At 47.8% G+C, this 11,971-nt stretch overlaps 1 protein-coding gene across 1 annotated transcript in view; it reads left to right on the plus strand.

Moving 5' to 3' along the window:
• Nucleotides 1-11,971, plus strand: part of LRRC63 (leucine rich repeat containing 63) — a 119,271-nt gene that overhangs the window by 58,343 nt on the left and 48,957 nt on the right. The window lies entirely within an intron of this gene.

Genomic DNA, 11,971 nt, shown 5'->3' on the forward strand with positions numbered 1-11,971 from the left:
ATTTGCCAGATTAACCCCGGAGGATGGATCAAAGTTCATGGCATCTAAGTAGTAATCAGCTAAAGCCTGGTAATGGGCAATGTTCCCATCAAATGGTTTGCAGATGGGGAGGTACTGCGCTCACCTTCTGGGTGTTTGTATGGTGTGTATTAAATACAATGCGAGGTCCCAGATTTTATGAAAATGACACTGTAATAGATTGTGCTAGGTCCTACAAGGTGACTACTGACACCTAAGTACAATGATAAGAGGAAAAAGCAGATGTGTGCAAATACATTTATTATAAAAAACAGGGAATTGGGGCTGGGGCTGGCCACCATGCAACTTCCACTCAGTGAGTGGTGTCCGTTTGCAGGTGGATGTGAGGGCCACAGGTGGGGCAGCGATGTCCTGTGGTGGGTGGGGAAAAGGGGTGGGCGAGTGGGTGAATGCAACAATTGCAATAGGTAGTCCCGAAAAAAGAGTCCAGAACCAATGCGGTATGAGGATGTCACCGGAGGTTGGCGTCCCAAGACAACCCAGTGGTGCATCCAGACATACCTTGAATCTGTCGCTTTGCGGGTGTTGTTGTAGGTAGCCGTTGATGTTGTAGTGGCCACTGGCGTCCTGTTGTCCCAGAACGGGGGTGCCAGAAGTGGAGCACGCTGCTGCAACAGTTCGCCGGCGACTGCCGGAGGTGCGGGCCTGCGTCACCAGGAGCGCGACGCACTGGAGTGACGTGCGCTCGACTCACTAGGAGGAGACTTAGATCGAAGTGTGAAGCTTGATGCTGTAGATGCTGTAGGTGGGCGTGTATGTCCCAACGCGTTTCAGCCGAGGTCCGGCCTTTTTCAAGGGTGTCAGTACTGTAATTGGGTCCCGAATATAAGGGGAGGTAGGCTCCACCCCTCTCGTTATGATTGGTCGACATTGAAATCAGTATAATTGCAGTTGTGATCGTAGCAAGGTTACTGTGTAGGCTTTACTGGCTGTGTCGACTTTTGTGTTGAAGACATATGTAAAAGAATAGTGGGCTGAGTATACATTGGTGTAAGGATACTGTCAATAGAGGAGTATTCAGATTGGTTTGGAGCAGGTATATATAAGAGCGGGTGAAAATGATATGATAGACATTAATTTGATGAATTGAGTGGGACATGAATTGAAATGAAATAGAATAGAAGTAGAGAGTAAAATAAAATAAATAGAATAGAATAGTAAACACCAGAATATAGTGTAAATTAAAGGATATATTGAAATGGGATTATACTAAATTAGATGGAGATAATGAATTCAGACATATGTAGTAATAGATGGCCTGAGGATGGTATTGACAGGGGTGCCTCTTATGAGTACATGGACAGGTAGGTCTATGTGAGGTGTTCTGAGTGCTCATAGTAATACCTTGACCAATGAGGGCACAAAGTAATGGGTGTTCCTAATAGTTACAGATGTCCATTGTGGAAGTCAATATTTAAACCCCCAGGGTGTAGAGTTTTCAGATTAAAAATCCAAAAGAGCTCTCTTTTGTTCAGTAATTCAAAGTAGTCACCCCCTCTCCAATTTCTTGCGGGTGATTCGATGGCTGTGAATGTGAGTCCCGCAGGATTGGAACCATGGACTTGTTTAAAGTGCATGGATACGCTGTGTTTTTCGTAGCCTATTTTTATATTGCGTATGTAAATATAAAAATAGGCTACGAAAAACACAGCGTATCCATGCACTTTAAACAAGTCCATGGTTCCAATCCTGCGGGACTCACATTCACAGCCATCGAATCACCCGCAAGAAATTGGAGAGGGGGTGACTACATTGAATTACTGAACAAAAGAGAGCTCTTTTGGATTTATAATCTGAAAACTCTACACCCTGGGGGTTTAAATATTGACTTCCACAATGGACATCTGTAACTATTAGGAACACCCATTACTTTGTGCCCTCATTGGTCAAGGTATTACTATGAGCACTCAGAACACCTCACATAGGCCCTTATTCTGATCGGTGCGGATATTCCCGCATTCTTACGGAGCGGTCCGTACGCCACGGTGTTTTGCCGCGTGCGGCCATCGTCCGTAGAAACGCCCACGTGTCCTCCGCATTCGGACGGACTCACTCTTTAAGAACAGGGCGTGTTTACGGACGACATACAAACCATGCGTGTGCGGGAGAAACACTCCGATTCTGCACGGTATTACAGAGTATTACAGAGTATGCTCGGGAATACCGCATCCGAACGGGAGCCAAGCGGTGCTACCGCCCGTAAGCGGAGTATTTACGCCAAACAACCCACTATGATGTATATTCTGCAATACATCACATGACCCACTTATTCAATTACCTATCCTCATAAAAAAATGCTTCTTTGGAATTGGAATCAATTAGATGCCAATATATCCTTACAAGCATGCCTAACACATGCATTGCACACATTAACCCTTACAGCAATTGAAGCAGCAATGGTTTCAATTAAAGCACTGACAAGCGTCCTATTAGTGAGTAATGAGTAAAGGAGTAGATTCTATTGGGTTCAGGTGTTAATGCTTGTAGTCATTAGGCGGTACGTTCGCCTACCGCATGAACGAGTGGTGTCCGCAAAGCAATAGTACACTTGTGGACACCGCACATTTCTGCCCTTTTTGGTCGCGTGCATTCGGAGTGCTATCCGAATGTACGCCCCCCAACATAAGTGTACTCCCCCGTGTCCGCCCATGTTTCCGCCCCGTTTTGCCCACTTTGAAACTACGCCCATGTGTCATTCCGCATGACGCCCATAATACGCCCATATTTCCCGACTGATTGCGGTGCACAGTTTTGTACGGGATTTGCCCGAACAGGTACGGAGTCAATGCGTGGCACATGCGCGTTGCGTTCTCCACGCATGCGCAGACGCCGTAAAGACGCGATCCGAAAGTATGCGGTAAAGTACGCGTCAATCAGAATAAGGGCCATAGACCTACCTGTCCATGTACTCATAAGAGGCACCCCTGTCAATACCATCCTCAGGCCATCTATTACTACATACTGTATGTCTGAATTCATTATCTCCATCTAATTTAGTATAATCCCATTTCAATATATCCTTTAATTTACACTATATTCTGGTGTTTACTATTCTATTCTATTTATTTTATTTTACTCTCTACTTCTATTCTATTTCATTTCAATTCATGTCCCACTCAATTCATCAAATTAATGTCTATCATATCATTTTCACCCGCTCTTATATATACCTGCTCCAAACCAATCTGAATACTCCTCTATTGACAGTATCCTTACACCAATGTATACTCAGCCCACTATTCTTTTACATATGTCTTCAACACAAAAGTCGACACAGCCAGTAAAGCCTACACAGTAACCTTGCTACGATCACAACTGCAATTATACTGATTTCAATGTCGACCAATCATAACGAGAGGGGTGGAGCCTACCTCCCCTTATATTCGGGACCCAATTACAGTACTGACACCCTTGAAAAAGGCCGGACCTCGGCTGAAACGCGTTGGGACATACACGCCCACCTACAGCATCTACAGCATCAAGCTTCACACTTCGATCTAAGTCTCCTCCTAGTGAGTCGAGCGCACGTCACTCCAGTGCGTCGCGCTCCTGGTGACGCAGGCCCGCACCTCCGGCAGTCGCCGGCGAACTGTTGCAGCAGCGTGCTCCACTTCTGGCACCCCCGTTCTGGGACAACAGGATGCCAGTGGCCACTACAACATCAACGGCTACCTACAACAACACCCGCAAAGCGACAGATTCAAGGTATGTCTGGATGCACCACTGGGGTGTCTTGGGACGCCAACCTCCGGTGACATCCTCATACCGCATTGGTTCTGGACTCTTTTTTCGGGACTACCTATTGCAATTGTTGCATTCACCCACTCGCCCACCCCTTTTCCCCACCCACCACAGGACATCGCTGCCCCACCTGTGGCCCTCACATCCACCTGCAAACGGACACCACTCACTGAGTGGAAGTTGCATGGTGGCCAGCCCCAGCCCCAATTCCCTGTTTTTTATAATAAATGTATTTGCACACATCTGCTTTTTCCTCTTATCATTGTACTTAGGTGTCAGTAGTCACCTTGTAGGACCTAGCACAATCTATTACAGTGTCATTTTCATAAAATCTGGGACCTCGCATTGTATTTAATACACACCATACAAACACCCAGAAGGTGAGCGCAGTACCTCCCCATCTGCAAACCACTTGTAAACAGAGCCTGGACCACTCTAGGTCTGCAGCCCCTTCGCGCACAGGTAACTTTAGCGCTACACCAACCCTGTTCTACTAATGTTCCCATCAAAGCAAATGACTTCAGAAGATTCTTCAACTGGATTTTGTGTACTAGCCAACCCTGGTGGGACCTTAGACACAACGGATGTCTCTTGGACTTGAGGCACTGCTGAAGCCTCATGGATGTTCAGTACAGTAGGCATCGGTACTTTAGAAATTTTTCCTTGGCTGACATGTTTAGGCCCAGAGATCATGGAAGCAATAGGCCCGGAGACCACGGAGGCAATGGAGACAGGCCCAGAGACCACGGAGGAAGGCCCAAAGGCCAAGGAACCATACCTGGAGACCATGGAGGCAGGCCCGGGGGCCATGGAAACTGGCCCGGAGGCCACGGAGACAGGCCCGGAGGCCACGGAGACAGGCCCGGAGGCCGTGGCACATAGGTCCTCATGCCCGGAGGCAAGGGCAGATGGGTCCTCATGCCCGAAGGCAAGGGCAGATGGATCTCTATTGGGAGTGACAGACTTGGAACCCCCATCTGGTGTACTTAACTCGGAACCCCCATCTGGTGTAATTAACTCGGAACCCCCATCTGGGGTGATTAACTGGGGACACCCTTCTTGGGTGATTAACTCGGAACCCCCACTTGGGGTGACGGACTCGGAACCCTCACTTGGGGTGACGGACTCGGAACCCCCACTTGGGGTGACGGACTCGGAACCCCACTTGGGGTGACGGACTCGGAACCCCCTTCTGGGGCGACGGACTCGGAACGCCCTTCTGGGGCGACTGACTCGGAACCCCCTTCTGGGGCGATTGACTCGGAACCCCCTTCTGGGGTGATATATAGAGCCCCTTCTTGAGGCAAAGTGCTCAGTGGCCTAACCTGGGAAGCCACACTCAGAGACCCTTCCTGGGGTGTGGCGACCAGAGGATCCTTTTGGGGTGCAACTCTCAGAGATTCCTCTTGGGGTAGTGTACTCAGAGGCCCTTTTTGGGGTACCACTTTCAGAGACCTCTCTTGGGGTGCAGTGCTCGGGAAACCCTCCTGGGGCGCAATGCTCAGAGACCCTGTTTGGGGTGCGGTACTCTGAGACCCTGCTTGGAGTCTGACAGTCTGAGACCCCTCCTGGTGCACGACACTCTGAACCCCGTTCTGCGGCTTGAGAATTTGAGAACCCTCCTGGGAAATTACCCTCCGAGACCCCTTCTGAGGAAAAAGACTCAGTACCCCTTCTTGGAGCTCGCCATTCTGAGACCCCTCTCGGAACTCGACACTGTGAGAGTCCACTTGGGGTGAAACACTTTGATGCCCCCTCTTCGGGCAAGACACTAGGAAGCCCTTCCTTGGGCAAGACACTAGGAAGCTCCTCCTGGAGCACAATAATCGGAAGCCCCTCCTTGGGCAGGACACTAGGAAGCTCCTCCTGGAGCACAATACTCGGAAGCCCCACCTTGGGCTGGACTAACAGAACCCCCTTCTGGGGCTGGCTGGACAGAACCCCATCTTTGGGTTTGATACTCGGACTCCCCTCCTGGGGCTTGTGACCAATGTTCACTCTAATTTTACGAAGGCTGTGTGCGGCAAAAGATTTTGTTTGTGCAACTTTTGAAGGATATAAAAATTTTTGTGCGTCACTTATATGGGACTTGAAAATGACGTTCAGCATTTGTGTTAACTTTACTTCAAAATGGTATTAAACATTTAAAACACAGCCCACAATGTAGTTAATGGGTGAAACACACATTAATTGAGTCCACAACTGCAAAAAGGGACCACTGCTGCTTTGTGCGCTCTGTTGTAATGTCTGTGCGCACGCTCGTCGAGTTGTGTGCGCGCGCACGTGCGCACAGCTTAGAGGGAACACTGCTTGTGACCATGAACTCCCTCCTGGGGCTGAATGGACAGGACTCCCTTCTGGGGTTGGACTGATGGGACCCCCTCTTGGGGTTGGGCACCCGGACTCCCCTCTCGGAACTTGACACTCGGGTTCGCTTCTTGCGGCTAGACCGAAAATTTACTGCTTTTAGGTAAAAAGATTTTAGTTCTTGGACCCCAGTGATAGCCATGAAACTCTTCCTGAGTGGGCACAGAAGCAATAACCTTATTCCTGGCCTCTCGGAGGGAGCAATCCCCAATCAAATGGTCCTGGCCTCCACAATAAAAACATAAATTTAAGGACCTGCGTCGCTGGCGTTCCTCATCTGACAACTGGGGACGAGGCCGACTCACGTACTTGTCCTTAAAGGGCACAGATGTATTTGCCAATGGGGTACCCGGAGTGGAATCTGAGGGTCTTGCAGGCACCAAGCCCACAGTAGACTCGCCCAGCAGTTTGGTGACAAGGGTGAGGACGTTAGACACCAGCTCCTGTAACTGCTGTATTAGCAGGCGAGGCACCCTAATGGACTCCGGCTCAGAAATCACTGGTGTTGGAGAGGGTGGAGCGAGGTCCAATTGCTGCTGCAGAGTTTGCAAGCTTTGCATAATCAGAGCTTGGTACTGTCCTTGCTTGTCAACCCGGACCAGCAGGTGTTCCAGGAGTTCTTTATGAGACATGCCACTAACAGCATCCATATTCCAGTTGGGCCAGAGTATTCTGTCACAAACTTGGGGTGCACTACCACTCGGGGATTGGCTAGACCTGACACAGGTGCCGGGGGTTTTCTGCCAGTGACCCCTCCAAGTGGGATATGGGCTTCTGCGGCACCCGACACGTCGGTCGCGGCCCCCTGGTCAGGTTCCCCGTATGAGTGGCAGTAGCTTGTGAAATATGGAGCGTGGTCGTCAAGCCGGGTCAGTAACAGGTGGACAGAAACGATACCAATGGATGCAGCAATGATTAGTCAGAGTCAGGCCGGGTCATACACAGGAATCAATGGACACGGTACCGGAGGATCAGGCAAGAGAATGGTCAGGAACAAGCCGAGGTCAGATGCTATAATCAGAAGTCTGGAATAGAACAAGGCACTGGAACGCTGGAGCTGGTGTGAACCTATACTCTGGCCGCTTCTGTCTCCCAGAGACTGCCTTTTATAGGAAGCACAGGGAACTCACAGGTGAACTAATCAATGGGCTGAGCATGCTCAGTTTACACTGAACTCTCCTGTAGGAGAGAGTTACCAGGTGTTACTAATTAGCTGAGCTCAGATCTCACAGCACAGTTCAACTATACAGAGCTGTCAGCAGCATGAGACAAAGCCAGCAGGATTTGACCAGCCGGTAACTGAAATACATGCATATTGTGACAAACACCAACATGTAGCAAAGCTGTTTGGCCCAGCAATGCCATCCACCATGGCATTTTCCATCTTGTTAATTTTACCAAAATGTAGAGCACCTGATTATGTAGACAAAAAGTAGACACCAACTTGACCAGCATGCTTACAGCTTTCCCTGTAGTCTTAACTCATGTGGACGACAGCTCTTAACTCTTAAACCACAGCCACAGCACAACCAGTCCATATAGACGTTAAACCATATGGAAGTTTGGCTTTGTCCAGGACTTGTAGAAGATAAACTTCACTCTTAATTAAGGTGATTCATAGATCGGCAAGAACTTATATCAATCGATTGAGAGACAAATGAAGTGCGCACATACAGGTTGCGATTCCAACACACGTCTGGTCTCTTGTTTATTTTGCCTAAGGATATATACATGCATGTACAGTTTCCATACATCATATTTAGATAAGCAATACATGAGAAAGACTGATTCTTTGTTTCAGAGTCCTGCTCCCCCACCCGCCCCCTCCTCTTTTAGTGTCTGTTGGTACCAAGACATTCCTATGCTGTGAGAATTGCTTCATGTAATCTTGATCCTATAATGGGGGGTGGGAGTCTAACTTTATTCGTAAAAGACAAAGAATACAGAGTGTCAGCATAACTCCTAAAATAAGAGACAAAATGGCTTCTCTCATGATTATTTTAGTTTTGTCTCTTTCAGACTCAAAAAAATTACTAGCAGATACAGACTCTACTTTGTACAGGGTCCTCCTGGTGAAAGTGACTCCAAATGGATCACCTATACAGTATTTACATCTCTGGAATCCCATGACGGTGTTGCTGCAGCAGAAATCACTTGGAAAATAGTGAGGCAGTAATTTCATCGGAGATTCGTGCATACCCAGTAGAGATTTCACACGGGGAACATGACACTGAAAACTACGCAGTTGGCCTGTGTGGGACTGGGTAATGAAGATAGTGGAACAGGAACTTGGAAAAGTATCTGTGCTGCCAATATAATGGACAATAAATCAGAGTTTTCCACAATTTTCATAATTACTACATATAATATACTTGGAAAGTGTTTATAGTACAGTACAAGGAGAATTACAATAAAAAGAACACATAATACAATATACTTAAGCAGTCAATACAAAGGCAATTATCAAACAGGAAGATATCTATACTACAGTATGTTGAAGACACTGACTAGCATTCACATATGTCCTAATTCAGACTTCATCGCAAAGCTAATTATTTCTTAAATGTACAAAACCACTGCAAGTGGGGCAGGTGTAACGTGCAGAGTTAGATTTGGGTGAGTTATTTATTTATTTGGTACTTGTTTAGTTTCACGGCGGCAGTTACATAGTTAGCGTAGCGTCCCTTTCAGAATCGGCCTCGTGTTCAAGCAACCCGGGTAGTCAGCTTAGTCAGTCAGAAGTAGTGTAGTGTGTTCCGTAGTCAGCGTAGGTCCCTGGCTACGTTATCAGCGTAGGCTGCCGCCGTGAAACTAGACAAATAACTACCGTACTGTTGCCGGGAACTGCATCTCTGTCCCTGGCAAGCATACTCAGCGCCTCTCTCACACCGCCGGCACCAGCATGATCCCCTCTCTTTGGCGGAGAGGGGAACATGCTGTCGCCGGGAGAAGAGACGCTCCATCTGTTTGACAAGCAGGAGCGTCTCAGATGCTCCATTAATGAGACACTCCTGCGTCTGAGTAACTATTACGGCAGGGTACAGCAACCCTGGATACAGGGTTAGGGGTTCTGTAGCGTCTTTTGAAACCCCCACTATCCACGGCTACCCGAAGCGTGGGAGCCCCGCGAGGGGACCCCCACTATCCACGTCGGCGTGGAGTTGATTTTATATAGTTTGACGAGCCCCGCGAAGGGATGGGATGTGGATTACATGTAAGGTAATCCGCGTCCCCTCGCAGGGCTCGATACGCTTGCCGCGCTTCGGGCTCGGTGGCGAGCGCACTGTATATAGTCAACTCCACGCCGACGTGGATAGTGGTATGAAAAGGTCGGGAGGACGCGTAACACGTCCCCTTGTGGGGCTCGCTGTGCTCTCCATGCTCTGGGCTGCCGTGGATAGTGGGGGTTTCAAAAGGCGCTACAGAACCCCTAACCCTGTATCCAGGGTTGCTGTACCCTGCCGTTATAGCTACTCAGACGCAGGAGCGTCTCATTGATGGAGCATCTGCGTGTCAAACAGATGGAGCGCCTCTCCCCGGCAATAACATGGTGCCGGCGGTGTGAGAGAGGCACTGAGTACGCTTGCCAGGGACGCCGGGGACAGAGATGCAGTTCCCACCAACAGTATGGTAGGTACTGGTGTAGTTTCGCGGTGGCAGCCTCAGCTAATAGCTTAGGCTGCCGCCGTGAAACTACACAAGTGAGGTGAGACTCAAGAGGGTGGATGGCCCTGCCCATGAGACCTTACATTTTGAGCATCTGTAATTGACTAGCTGGTAAAGAATTGTCTTGGGACTGAAAATTTTGCACCAATTTATTGTGGATTATTTCCATAATTTTTGGGGGGTTTGTTTCTTATTTGAAATACTGTACATCCGATTAAAAAAAAACTTATATTAAAGGGTTTAATGATAGTTTGTGAAATCTGTCTTTATTTCATCAAAAGTTCCTGTGCAATTTCTTTTATTTCCTTTTTTGATAGGATGGCCTTATGTTGGAGTAAATTGTCTGTTGCAGAGACTTGCAAAGGCCACCTCTTAATAAACTTACCCCCAGTGTTTTTAACATGGACTTGATAACTTCTGGGAAGAGTGAATACTGTTTTTTGCATTACCCTTTCCCACTAAAGAATTTTTTGAGAATAAGTTGGAGATTCCCCGACTGTAATAACAAAACAAAAAAAAACATTAATAAAGCACCAACATGCACCCACATAGGAGAGAGAAAAAAATTGGATTAGATGCAATGCCACTCTAAGACAATGGTTCCTATCAGCACAAACAGGAGCAGTAGTACATCCAAGTATATTCTAGGAACTAAATGGCAAATATATGGTGACCTTTAGGAATTGTCTGATGCGGGCATTGGTAAGATATTTCCAAAGATATTACGTTTTTCTGAGTGACGATATGCATGGTGTGTACCCTCCTGGATACAGGGGACCATGTGCACCACCAACTCTGCACCCATTATAGATATGCCACTTTACAGAGAGTGTACATAATAAAGTGTTAAAATGAAATGTATTTTTCATAAGTGGCATAGTTATGTTTCCTGTAAGTTGTGTGGAATGAGGAACTGTGCAGTCATTGTTGCAGAACATAAAAGAAGAAATCCTGAGACAAATGAAATTTCACTAAGTTGTCATTTTGTTAACAATTCCATATTTCATAAACATGTGCACAGGACAACTTCCTTTATTCCTATCAGATGGAGTGAGCATTGTTCATGATTTTATGTAACCAGGGCCAGACTGGCCATCTAGCACTTCTGTGTTCCATAATGTGTAATGGGCATTACGGTGTGTTCCATAATGTGTAATTCCTCCTTTTTGTGATTCCTAACTTTTTGTGATGCCACGCCCCCTTTCTATGAGGCCATGCACCTGTTTTCCTGCCAAAAAAATTCTGCCCCCCCTTAAACATTATGGCACACACAGTAATGCCACGTACACAAATTACGCTACACACCATAATACTCCTTACACATTACACCACATGCCATAGTACCCCTTACACATTATGCCATCCATCTATGGGCTGTTACTAGGGTTGCCACCTCTCCCAGATTTCCGGAATTCTCCCAGAATTGGTGGCAACCCTCCAGGAGGCTTTTCCAGTTTCCCGGATTCCGGGATTCTCCCGGAATCCGGGTGACTTAAAAAGCCTCCACAGCCTCCGTGTGTAGCTAGTGCTGCTTTGTGTTATTACCACCACGCGCTGCCTCCATGCTAGGCTGCTACACCATACAGATGCTCTTTGTCTGTAGGGGCAGCGACGTGCGTCCCAGCGATCTCCACGACCCCGTACTTCCCCCTTCTTCAAGCGACACGCCGGGATATCATGCGGACTGGAGACGCAGGGTGTCTGTCCACTGGGGGTCCTGCTCAGGATGGGAAGCCGGATGGTCGGGCCAAGGCAACGTCCCTCAGATGGCTAAGCTGGGCGGCTATGATCCACGGTGCTTCGTTCACCTCTCCTGGAGCTTGAGGTTGCTGATGGTTAGTGCTTTTACCCTCACACATGCTGTCTAAGCCACACAACCTTTAAAGTCTTTCTTTCAAGAAAGTTCCTAATGTCACATATTGCCCAGTCCAGAATCTATATTACAGAGGCCATGCCCACCTTTTTTGAATAGACCACGCCCATGTTATGAGGCCACACCCACTTCCCCGGGAGGGGTAAGGTGAGTGGGATCTCCAGGAATTAATAATGAGTGAGGTGGCAACCCTAGCTGTTACTGAAGCAGCCCATAGAATCTGGCTGCATGCACAGTACAGAGGTTTGATCTGCTCATGCACCAGACCCAGCGCTGGAAATGCAG

This window comes from Crinia signifera, chromosome 2, assembly GCF_055691185.1.
Source record: "Crinia signifera chromosome 2, ASM5569118v1, whole genome shotgun sequence".
NCBI classification, from domain to species: Eukaryota; Metazoa; Chordata; class Amphibia; order Anura; family Myobatrachidae; genus Crinia; species Crinia signifera.